This window comes from Perognathus longimembris, chromosome 12 (assembly GCF_023159225.1).
Source record: "Perognathus longimembris pacificus isolate PPM17 chromosome 12, ASM2315922v1, whole genome shotgun sequence".
Taxonomy (NCBI): Eukaryota; Metazoa; Chordata; class Mammalia; order Rodentia; family Heteromyidae; genus Perognathus; species Perognathus longimembris.
Genome location: NC_063172.1, coordinates 17,094,052 through 17,107,031, shown reverse-complemented (window position 1 = coordinate 17,107,031; position 12,980 = coordinate 17,094,052). Strand labels below are relative to the sequence as shown.

The following is a 12,980-nucleotide window of genomic DNA, read 5'->3' as shown; positions in this document are numbered from 1 at the left end:
CTAAGTGGCCTCATGGAAGCTTTTGAGGGGTCAAAATACAAACAAAATTCAAAACAATAAGGCAATAGTATGGGCAGAAGTGAAGTGACTTTAACAACTTGAACTGAGAATATGCTGGGCACTGATGGTTCAGGCCTGTAATCCTCACTAGTCAAGAGGCTGAGATCTATAGATCAGGTTCAAAGACAGCAGGAGTAGGAAAATCTGTGAGACTCTTATCTCCAATCAACCATCAGAAAACCAGAAGTGGTTCTGTGGCTCAAAGTAGTAGAGCACTAGCCTTGAGCAGAAAAGCGCAGGGACAGCACCCAGGCCTTGAATTGAAGACCATTCCTGACAAAAAGAAAAGAAACCTGAGAATATGTTCTGACGTTAAAGCTACTAAAATCTGTCTATAATAGCTGACCCCAGCTGGGTGATGCCTTTAATCCTCGCTACTCAGCTAAGATCTGAGGACTATGGTTCGAAGCCAGCCTGAAAGTATGTGAGATCTTATCTCCAATTAAACTCCAAAAAGTCAGAAGTGGTGCTGTGACTCAAGTAATCAAACACCAGCTTTGGGCAAAAGCTAAGGGACAGTGCCCAGGCCCTCAGCTCAATACTAGTACCAAATAAATAAATAAATAAAAAACCAACCTCATCAAAGTTATTGATCAATGGTGACTAATTCATTCTTAAAGAATATGTAGAAATTCCCCAAATTCTAATCAAAGTAGTTAGCAAATAGCACAAGTCACACTAGCCTAGGAAGGAATAGCAGAATAGTATATGCTTGGCACAGGAGAGTGAGCCATCTTATCAGTTAAAATAAACAACAACAAACTGATTCTTGGTACCTTGGCTACAGTTGACACCTCATCAACTGCCTTGAATCTTGTTTGAGGAAGGCATGTGTAAGCCCAGTACTGAGTGAGATGAGCATGCCATCTATTTTAGGCTATCGCAGGAGAAGCAAATGTTTACTTCACCCTTGTCTTGACTTCAGATCAGAAAGCAGAAGTATTCGAGTTGATACAGAGAAGTTTACTGTAAAGGAACAACTGGAGTGCTTCGGCATTACTCTTGCCACAGTGCAATTGCTTTTGTGTGAGATTCCTTCCTTTTCTCTATTCTGTTCAGAGAGTACAAGGGTCTTATTTATTATCTCATGTGAAACAGGTATGGGGAAAGAATGTGACATGAGCATCATGAGCTGATAGCTGATAATGACTTTAACTAAAATCAGTTGGTAACTCTAAGCAGCCAGCTACTGTACTCAATTTAAAAAATTAACAACTTAACTTTGCTTATGCTTGAGTGTGGGCTCTAATGGGAGTAAGCAAGAAGGCTCAAATATACACATTCAGTTAGGGGCTGAGTCACTCTTAACATTTGTACCCAATCTCCCAGTACTGTGGAGAGCTCTAAATTGAAATGTGAAGTGAGAAAAGCAAAATCTGTACCTAGGTGCCATGGTAGGAGTTGGTCCTATCTGAAATGGACATACTTCTTTGTATGTAGTTCATAGACAATGACTGGAATGAGAAATTCTTCCTAAATGATCAGAAAGTAGAACTGAGAAATTGTCGTGCCCTAACGATCCCTTAATCCATGAGTGAAGTGCATTATATTAAACATATCATCTTATCTTCATTCTAATTCTTAGGCTGGTTGAGCACTAGCTTTGAGTAAAAAAAAAAAAATGAAAAAGAAAAAAAAATGTCAAGAGAGCATGAAACCCAGAGTTTAGGCCCCAGTACCAGCAATCTCATCATGTAACTCTGTTCAAAAGCAAGATTAGAAAACTATGACTCTACAGTCACTAGTGGTTATATTTATTGTGACAGATGAAGAAATTAGTCTTCAAATTTACAAGGCTGTGAGTTTGAACTTTAAATAGAAGACTAGATTTTAGAACACAGTGACTCACCAACCCTTCCTCCTGTTAGGCTATGGTGAACAGCTAACCAAACCCTCTAGCTTACTGTGTATCCCATCTGGACAAACTGAAGCAAGGAAACAGACAGTTGACAGCAATATGTCTTATGGAAATTGAAATGATTAACCCCTCTGCAATTCTGTGAATGGATGTTGCCATGAAGGTATTGAAACAAAGACATGAATAAACTTCTTCAAGGCCATACATATATCCAGAAAAAGACCAGAGACAGCTTGTCACCTAACTCAGCTTTAATTCTAGTGTCTATGCTTTGAACCACTATGCTAAAGAAAAATTCATGAAGGATGATATCAACATTGGTTGGTCTGCTGCCTTCATCTTCAGTGATTTTTGTAATCACTTCTGTAGAAAGACAATGCTATATAATTCAGTTACCACCTCTTCTTCCCAAAAGAACAGGGCTCTTCTTCACATTACATAAATAGACAGGGAATATTTATAAAACAAATTATTTGAATCATATTAAGCTAACGGTTCTATCATGGAATCATTTCCCCTTTAATCTACAATCATAAAATTAAAGGTTAATAAACATTGTATATAAATTATTTCATTAAATCTTTATCAAACCTTGCAAAAGGTATAATTTTTCTTCCATCTGACAAGACATAATATCAAATTTAAACTAAGAAACAAAGTGTGATTATCTCTGATGTAGGTATGGGTATAAACTGCCTGGTACGATTCCCATAATAATTTCTGAATCTCTTTCTAAAGGACAAGAGATATCCTACTTGGGCATTCCAAGAATCCAGGCTGTTGGAAATTCAAAACTTTACTTTCCTAGTTCGATCTTTTTACTTCCAGAGAAGTCATTTCTGTGAAGCATTGGTGTGAACAACAGACACCAGGGGGAAGAGCAATGGGACAAGGAGGAGGAGGAATGAAATAGTCATATAATTTTAGAAAGAGTGAGATAAAAAAAACTTAGACTTCAAGATTCTATTTCTGACTTGGCTTCTGTTTCAAGCCAGCATCCATATTCTACTTTCTCCCCATTAATTACAAAAAGTAGAGAAGAATATAGAGTCGGCATAAAGTACCTTGTCATGCTTAGATTAAAGAGCCTGCATTCTAGCCAGTACAAACCCAGAACTGATCATGTTATAAAATCCACCTTGTGTTGTAATAGATGGGTTTGAAGTGCTGCAGGAATTTTTCGCTCTCAATTCATAAGGTCAGAGAAGGCAAAATTGCATTTGGAGGTAGAACACCAAAGATGGATGTGGTACATTGAAAACAGGTGCTGGTGTTGAGGAAAGCTAGCCCTAAAGTAACTCATAATGGCAGTGAAGACTGTATTCCATCCTGCCCTCTTTTCATCCTGAAGTCTTTCTTACTCATCCATTCCCCCAAGTACCAACCATTACATATAATGCCCTCAGTATAAGTGACTACATATGTCACTGCTGTTAAAGGGATTACAAAGTGATCCCAAATAGTACAGACTAAATAACCAGTACCACCTACAGCCCAAAAGCTATTTTTCCACTCTGATATTCACTTAACATTTTCCTGTTTGGGAAAGATGGTGATGGGCAAGCAGAGATAAAGAATGCTGAGGTCCTTGTAATTATTGTACAGTATTCTTAGTGGTTATAGGATAGTTGTTTAACTAGATAATTAGTATCACTAGGGTACTATTTCAGTGCTTTCTTTGGTGGTTTCAACCTGGGCTCTGGAATTTCATGAAACACATTGAGTGAGAGCTTCAATGGAATAAAATGTGATGATGTAGGTGCTGGTCTCTACAGTCTCTGTTTAGGCCATGGGTTTAATGTAGGGTTCTAGGAATAACAGATCTGTAAAAATTCCTCCTTTCTCTCACTTAAACAAGTAGCCCAGGGTCATTCCTAAATCTTAATATCTAAATAATCTAAATACAGATGCTTGCTTAATTCCCTGAGACCCATAAACAAATCTTTATGGATTTGGCTGCCAAAACAGTCAATGTCATCAGAACTCTTTAATCACAGTTTCTGTCACACATTGTCCTAGATTTTCCCAAAACAGGATTACTTTTTTTTTTTCTCTCAAGTCTCACTGGAAGAAACGGTTCCTCCAAATTCTGCTAAGCCCTCTCTCATTACCACTCCAGGTCATCAGTATAAAGCTGATATTCACATGTTTCCTGGCATTTTCCCCTTCATGAGCCAAAGTATCCACTGGGGTTAAAGAAGCCCTCTTCATCTGGGGTGAAGCACTTCATAGAAGTTGATGGTTGAAAGCAATTGCCTCTACTCCTTCACAGATAAAATCAGACATGCAAAATCGCCTTCAGATTGATCTGTTTTCTCCTTCAACTTCCACCCAAAAGCATCCAGAAGTACCAATGCCTGGCTTGAGGAAGCCAGTGTTATAGTGGCTTTCCCAAGGCTAGTCTAAAAAGAATCTTCAAAAAGTGCCTAAGGCTGAAGTACCCTTTCAGAGTATCCCAATGTATCTTCTGCTCTTTCTTTTTGTCTACATGTAGTAATTCTCCATGTATGTGACCCTCTGAACAACCAAGCTTCTTTTTTTTTTTTGTCAGTCATGAGGCTTGAATTCAGGGACTAGACACTATCCCTGAGCTCTACTTTTCTTAAAGACAGTGTGCTACCACTTTGAGCCACTGCTCCACTTCTGATTTTCTAGTGGGTAATTGGAGATAAGAGTCTCATGGACTTCTCTGCCCAAGCTGGCTTTAAACTACAATTCTTAGATCTCAGTCTCCTGAGTAGCTAGGATTATAGGTGAGATCTACTAGCACCCAGCTAGCAAACTTCTTCTTTTAGAAATCTTACTACTTCAATGCTCTATTTCATCTGTGAATCATCCTATTGCGCCTTTAAATATTATATAAAAATGTGCAATTTCATTTCCACTTTAACACAGCTAGGCCATGTCTTGGGAAGTGACCCAGTTCATGAAGGATAGACAGAATTGCAGCAAGGAGAAAAACAAACAGGTGTGCCACAAGTTCTTGTGATTCTCTGATTTCCTCACTGGTGAGAGGGAAACACACCTGAGTAGAGCGGAGGTAAATTAAGTCCCATGTCTTAGGAAATTGTATACAGAGTTCTTGAGCTAAATTAGTCATGTAACATCAGTTTCACACTGCTTCTATGATCTCATTACTTCTGAGTCCTCATTAAAAGCAAGTTACCAGTTATTCTCATTTCAAATAATAGACACAAAAACCTACACAAAACTGTGGTTAAAAGATAAAAGGCACAGTCTCATTCAGACACACAAGAAGAGATCAGTCATTTGTGTTTGGCTTTGTAAATAATGTAACAAGCCCTTAGGACTTTGTCAGTTTAGAATGATCTTAAAATGTATGTGGATTCCCATTGCCTATCGTCTCTTTTTTTATTTTTTTGAGGGCCAAAGGGGCATAGTTTAGAGAATTTCAGATTATAATAATCATGAACTAACTTTAGGGATTCAGATCAGTAATAAACAAATATTAGCAAAGGCAGGATACCTCCTAACTGATGAAATGATGATAACATAGTATTTTATCACCTTTAGATACTGTCCAGCTTTTTTTGTATATAGTCATTTAACAAATATTTTTGAGCATTTAAAATATTCCAAATTCTCCACTGACCTGACATTTGAAACAATAAAAGAAAATGTGGTTATTCCTTCAAAGCTTAAAGACTCCGGGAAGACATTAATTCATAAAGAGATCAGAATAATCTAAAAAATAAAGGTCATTAAAAACTGTAGATTACTAGACAACTTGTGGGTGGAGACAGAAGGGAAAAACTGGGAGAGAGCAAGGGAAGGAGTGACATTGTCCAAAAAGAAATGTAGTCTTTATCTGACTTCCTGTAACTTCTCTGTCCATCACCTTTATAATAACAATTTTTTTTTTTTTTTTGGCCAGTCCTGGGGCTTGGACTCAGGGCCTGAGCACTGTCCCTGGCTTCTTTTTGCTCAAGGCTAGCACTCTGCCACTTGAGCCACAGCGCCACTTCTGGCCATTTTCTGTATATGTGGTGCTGGGGAATTGAACCCAGGGCCTCATGTATACGAGGCAGGCACTCTTGCCACTAGGCCATATCCCCAGCCCCTATAATAACAATTTTAGAAAGCTGAAAAAAGAATGTAGACTAAAAAATAGTAATAGGAGCAGCTGGAGATGTAGTTCAAATCGTAGCACAAAATTCTAACAAGTACCAACACTCTGAGTTCAACCTCGAGTACTACAAATAAAGAGGTTTAAATTCACCATGCCTCTATTCTAGCTACTCAGAAGACTAAAATCAAGAAGATCACAGTTTTAGCCAGCCTGGGCAGAAAAATCTGTGGTACTACATTTCCAAAATAACCAGCAAAAGCTGAACTGGAAGCATGACTTAAGTGGTAGAGTACTATGTGAGCAAAACAAGCTGAGTATGGTCAAGATTCTAAGCTCAAATCCTATTACTGGCAAAGAAAAGTGAACAGTAATGAAAAATCTTACTATCAGATTAGAGGAGAATATTATTAGGAATCTCTCCAAATGTGTTAAGGCAAGGCAATACATTCAACCTTCTGGCCACAAGAGGGGAAAAATCTTATTTCTTCTCAGTAGCAGAGCAGCATGAGACAAGAGACACAGGAGTACATGTTCATTTGTTCCACCATTTGTTTCGCCATCTATATTTACTTACTCACCAGCCCAAGGGAATAGCCAGGTTGAGTTATCAATTACCATTAATTGAGATTCTCCAAAGGTGACCTCTTGCTCCATTAGATACTTGCATTTCCAGATAGAATGGTATCTTCTTTCTTATATCACCATGGGAAGGATGATTAAAAAAAAAAATCTCTCTCTGACTCCATTAACTGAACATGATTCTAGATTTAAGTCAAGGTTCTAGGCTACCAGGAGTTATGGGTTGTATTGATCACAGTTTTCCAACAAGGTGGGCACTTTGATTCTAGCTATAACATGATGCTTAGGTCTTTTCTCTAAAGTTTAAGAATCACTGAAGAGTCTTAGCCTCTCCCATCTCCATCTCCAACCACCCACACTGACTTACTTCAAGCCAACAGTTTTTTTTGTTTGAGCCTTCATGAGCACTTCAATTCTCTTGTTTCCTTTTATACTGGAATTTAACTATTGTAATCATCATATATTCACTCATTTACTTTCTTTATTCAGTAAATATTTGAATAATAATAAACTGAATAATAATTTTTTGTCTAGCATTGTACTATATCCTTAGAGATTAAGTAGTCTACAAAACAGATATTATCTCTGCCATTGTAAGCCTGAAGCCAAGTCTGGGCAGGGGATTATAATTATGTCGATAATTTGTGTCTGTGCTTTTAACAGATGCTGAGGGAAAAAAAATAAGTGAGCAATAGATTATCAAATGGACAATCTTAATTTGCAGTATTTTCCTTTTGAAAAGTCATATTTAGAATGAGATACGAACTACCTACATTTGGACATAAGGAAAATAAAATGTTTACTAAGAAAGGAATTTGAATGCCAGGTGCTGGTGGCTCATGCTTGTAATCCTAGCTACTCAAGAAGTTGAGACCTCAGGATCAAGCTTCATTTTTTTTTTCTGCCAGTCCTGGGGGCTGAACTCCGGGCCTGAGCACTGTCCCTGGCTTCTTTTTGCTCAAGGCTAGCACTCTGCCACTTGAGCCACAGCGCCACTTCTGGCTTTTTCCATATATGTGGTGCTGAGGAATCAAACCCAGGGCTTCATGTATATGAGGCAAGCACTCTACCACTAGGCTATATTCCCAGCCCCAGGATCAAGCTTCAAAGCCAGCCCAGGCAGGAAAGTCTGTGAGACTCTTATTTCAAGTAAACTAGCAAATATGCCAGAAATGGAACTGTGGCTCAAATGGTAGAAGGCTAGCTAGCCTTGAGCCAAACTAGCTCAGAGACAGTGCCCAGGCCTTGAATTCATGCCCTAGGAATGGCAAAAATAGAAGGAAATTTTAGTGGGAAGCAAAAGACAGCCTAGATGTCTATATCACTGAGAGTTTTCTGAATATTTCAAACTTGATCCTAAAATCAAGAGAAAATTATTGAAGAATTTTTAAGCAAGAAGAAAGAAGAAAGTTCTGTGTTGCAAAGCGTCTGCTTAAAAACTGGCCCAGAGGTCTTTATTTTGTCTATTGAGGGTGTATTGGATAGAAAAAAGAGGATGGAATCTGAAATAACCTTTTGGATAGACTCATCCCTGTGTGATTGAAGAGAGGTAGCAGATAAGGGAAAGAAACTGCCAAGGAAGGTTTCTAAGTTTCCAGCTTGAGCGACTGTGTGGATAGAGAAGCCTGGCTGAGAGATGGGAATTCTGCAGAAAGACCACATCTGGGACCTGTAACGAGGATCAGGAGCTCTCTTCCAGACAAATTAACTTAAGATATATGTATGAGAGAGAGCACTGGGGAGGGGCGGGGGGGATGGGGGTGGAGAAGCTGCTAGCTGTCACTTAGATAGCCAAGTTTGCAGGGGGAAAAAAAAGATGTCTGAAATGAAGATATAAATTTGGAATTTGTCAACTTTAAGATGATATTTAAAGCCCAGAGACTGGGGAGATCCCTTAGGGAGAATGAAAAGGGAAAAGAGAAGCGATTGAAGGAATGAGATGTCCTTACTGCTAGAATTAACTACAGTTAACTATCACTGGGAAGCATTTGCCTTTGAGTCCATGAAGAACAATGGACAGATTTACTTTCAATTAGAATGATGGTCTTAGGGTTCCAGGGAGGGTTTCTCTGACTTTTCTGGGTCACTCTAATATTTGGTCTCCTCTTCCTTTCTCCCAGGCTAGAAATTCATCTGCAAAAGTACTACACTGTAGGCTCTGAGAGGCCTCATTAAGTGAAAGAAGAGGAATACGGTGTTAGATATGTGTTATTTACTTCTGAGCATTAGGATTTCTTCCCGACAGTGCCATCTGCAAATCTGTAGTGTTAATGTCCTCTCTAACCCTGCTAACCAAGTGAAATCACCATATCGGGAGCCAGAAAGTAGCTATCAAAACCTACCATTCAGACACTCTATGAACATTCAGGGAAGGGATCATAAAAGGAAAAGCCAAACACCAATGAACATTCACACTAATTCTTAAGCTGATATTTTGGTAACAGCCTCTGCATCTATTAAGGTTCCTGAAAACTTTCAGAAATCTAGCCAAGGTTACCTAGCACCATATCAACAGTATGACTGTTCTTTTAGAATATTTTAGGTATGCTAAATTTAACAACCAACTTTTCCTGTGTGCGCTCTCTCTCTCTCTCTTTATTCGTATAAATGATACATGCACAGCTTATCTCAGGTCAAGCACAAGGAAAAGAGATCTCAAGTGTGAGAAGAAACAGTCAATGTAGAGTTCCATCAAAGAGAGGAACAGAATAAATCAGTTTCCATTTTTCCTGTAGTACTTTGAGATCATACTTTGTCAGCCTAATTTGGATGTAATCTTGGAATATATTTCATTACACAAGATTAATATTTACCTAAACCCAACATTTTGCTCTAGATCAAGGCTAGCAGGAAGGTGTGCTTTGTACCCTAAACTCCATAAGAGTCAGCTGTGACGTTTATTAAAGGAATTTCAATGGCCCCATCCTCAAAATTCATCAGACCAGAATAAAGCCCAGGACGTGCACTTCTAACATGTCCAGAGCTCTACACCCGTTATTTTGAGAATCAAATTTTACCTAACTGCACAGACATTCCCAAAGGACTTGAGTATCCATTGTTGACAGTGGCCTGCCCAGTAATTCACTCTTCACTCACTTCCCTTCTTTATTCCCCAACTAGTCATTTCTGAGGTCATCTTCCTAGTAACACACACACAAACACACACACACACACACACACACACACACACACACACACACACACCAATCTCAAATTCAGTGACGATCTCTGGGATTCATCTAATCCAAGAGAAGCAGAGTCTGGGACCAATCAGTGGAAAAGAAAGCAATCAGAACCAGCTCAGCAGGATTCTGTCCCTGTTGCTTTTTGGAGCCCTGCTGTGAATTTGGAGTGGGGCCCCAAAAACACTCCAGTTGTGGGTTGTGTTGCCTGTCTCCTTTATGCCTGCTGTTTGGCTTTACTGAACACCTAAGTTCAAATTCTTGAAATAATCACGGATTCCCCACTCTCCTTCCTCCCTCATTTGGTCATCACATTTTATCACTCAGCTGCTCATTCTAAAGATGCTTAACTTAGCCATATCCTCCATGCCTTGTTCTGGACTTTTTCCATTTTCCCTTGACAGACAAGAATCCAGAGATTTATCTATTTGTCCTTTGTCTGGTTCTGTTAAAAAAAAAAATCCTTCACAGTGAATTTAACAGAATGAAAATGTGACCCTCCTCAGAACATCCCGCCAGTTCCTCAGACACTGACCAGCAGCCTTTCTTTGGTGAGGTCACTGCTTGCATCTCCAAGCTAGCCCCTCATTTCTTCAAGTATATAATTTACATTTAAGCCATATCAGATTACTTGCAGCTCCCAAAATAGTGCTTTTTCACCTCTTTCATTCTCCCCACAGGCTTAGAATTTATCTACTGAGCAACATTTAGTGAACTCAAAGACTGTGCCAAGCACTAGTCTAGATATTAGCATATAACTATAAACAAAAGTGAAATAAAGAAATAAATAAAGCTTCTGCCCTGCTGATCCTACCCTCTAGTAGGTGATAGGGCAACAGATAAAATCAGTAAGTAGAATGTTGGATGGTGATGTGTGCCAAGGAAGGAAATGAAGCAAGAAAGGGGATAGTGTAACAGTGCAAGCAGTTAATTATTTTTAGATTTAGTTTTATTTTGTTGAAAGGTGATGTGCAGAGGGGTTACAGTTACATAAATAAATTCATGGATACATTTCTTGTTGAACATTTTTACCTCCTCCTTTGTTCAGTTAAATGTTAAATTAATTGGTGAATAGAGGACATCAATGAGGAAGAAGGAGGCATTTAAGCAACCATCTCCTGGAGAGAAACATGAGGCTCACAGACATCTGTGGAAGGCCACTTCTGCAGGCAGTAAGTCAAGTTCACTGAGCCTTCCTTGTGCCCCACATTCTGTCAATCTTTACTTACTTCATTCATCCTTTAGGATTCCGATGGATCTCTCTTACTCCCTGGAACCTTACCTATTCCCATTGTACATTTGCTATTAAGACTCTGATTTCAGAGGCTGGGAATATGGCCTAGTGGCAAGAGTGCTTGCCTCGGATACATAAAGCCCTGGGTTTGATTCCCCAGCACCACATCAGTGTTTGAATGAATTCCAGCGGAATCTAGATTGGGTTGAAAGGTTGGATGTGACCTTGGGTCCGGTTCCGGAAATCAATGAACCTCAGCCAACACCTCAGCAAAATAAGGACCAGAAGGAAGCTGTGAACCCAGAAGATGACTTCCAAAGGGAAATGAGTTTCTACCGCCAGGCACAGGCAGCCGTGCTTGCAGTATTACCCCGCCTCCATCAGCTCCAGATCCCTACCTAGCGTCCCGACGATTATTTTGCAGAAATGGCCAAGACTGATCAGCAGATGCAAAAGATTTGACTGAAGCTGCAAGCTAAACAGGCTGCCATGGAGAAGTTTGAAAAGGCTAAGCAACTGAGAGCACTTAGGAAATATGGAAAGAAGGTGCAAACACAGGTTCTTCAGAAGAGGCAGCAGAAGAAATCACATATGATGAATGCCATCAAGAAGTACCAGAAAAGCTTCTCTGATAAACTGGATTTCCTTGAAGGAGATGAGAAACCTGCTGCACAGGCCACAAAGGCCACCAAGGCAGGAGCGAAAGGCCAGAATGTGAAGAAGGGGCCCAGTGCTAAACGACGCTATAAATACCAAAAGTTTGGTTTTGGTGGGAAGAAGAAAGGTGCCAAGTAGAATACTCGAGAAAGCTATGACGATGTATCCAGCTTCCGGGCCAAGGTAGCTCATGGCAAGGGCCTCAAGAGGCCTGGGAAGAAAGGATCAAATAAGAGACCTGGAAAACGAACAAGAGAGAAAATGAAGAGCAGAACCCACTAAAAAGCATCTTCTTACACAAAGAATGAAGAAAAAGGGATAGTATGGAATTTTACAGTATACTTAGATCCTTTCTCTTATTTTCTTTTTGTACAAAATTCTTTTTAATAAATTAAACAGTTTGAAAGAAACACTCATGAATTAAAACCTCAGGATTAAAAGACTTTGAAATCTTAAAAATAAAAAAAAAAGACTGATTTCAGTAGAGCATGATGGACTCACACTTGTAAATTTAGCTACTCAAGAAGCTAAGATCTGAGGATCACAGTTAAAAGCCAACCAAGGTAGGAAAGTCCGTGAGACTATTATCTCCAGCTAACCAGCAAAAAAAAACTAGAAGTGAAGTTATGGTTCAATTAGTTGAGCCCCAGTCTTGAGAGAAAAAGGAAAAGGACAATGCTCAGGCCAAGAGTTCAGTTTTTTAAAAACACAAAGAACAAAAGGCGAACCAATGCTATAGTAATACTTACAAGACAATATGCTGTAAACCAAATGCACAACTCAGGGGAGGGCGGTGAGGGAACTGGGGAGGGGGGAAGGTGGGTGAAAAACAAAGAAGGAGGTAAAAAGTTTGATAAGAAATGTACTCACTGCCTTACATATGTAACAGTAACCCCTCTGTACATTACTTTGATAATAAAAAATGGGAGAATAAGTTTCAGTTAACATATAATATATATTATATGAACATATACAATATATATTATATATGTGTATGTGTATGTGTGTGCTAACTGAGCTGAGTACTATGCTGATGGCTTAAATGGATTGTTTCAATTCCATATATTTGCATCCTCTCATTTTACAAAGGGAGAAATTGGTAGAGAGGTTATATAACTTCTTTGAGATAACCATGAATTCCAGTTTTTACCCCAAGGATTTACCTCTTGACTCACAAGACACTGTGGCATTCATATTTGCATTTTTCATAATTGTATGGCTCTAAGACAGAATCTCAAATTCCATTCTTTACAGATACACTAACACATCTGTCTAATACCATAGAAACACCTCTTGCTTGCATCTTGCCAGGTCCTGAAG

General features: G+C 39.1%; 1 pseudogene; it reads left to right on the top strand.

Moving 5' to 3' along the window:
* Positions 1-10,853: 10,853 nt before the first annotated feature.
* LOC125360583 lies at positions 10,854-12,086 on the top strand (annotated as a pseudogene).
* Positions 12,087-12,980: the final 894 nt, after the last annotated feature.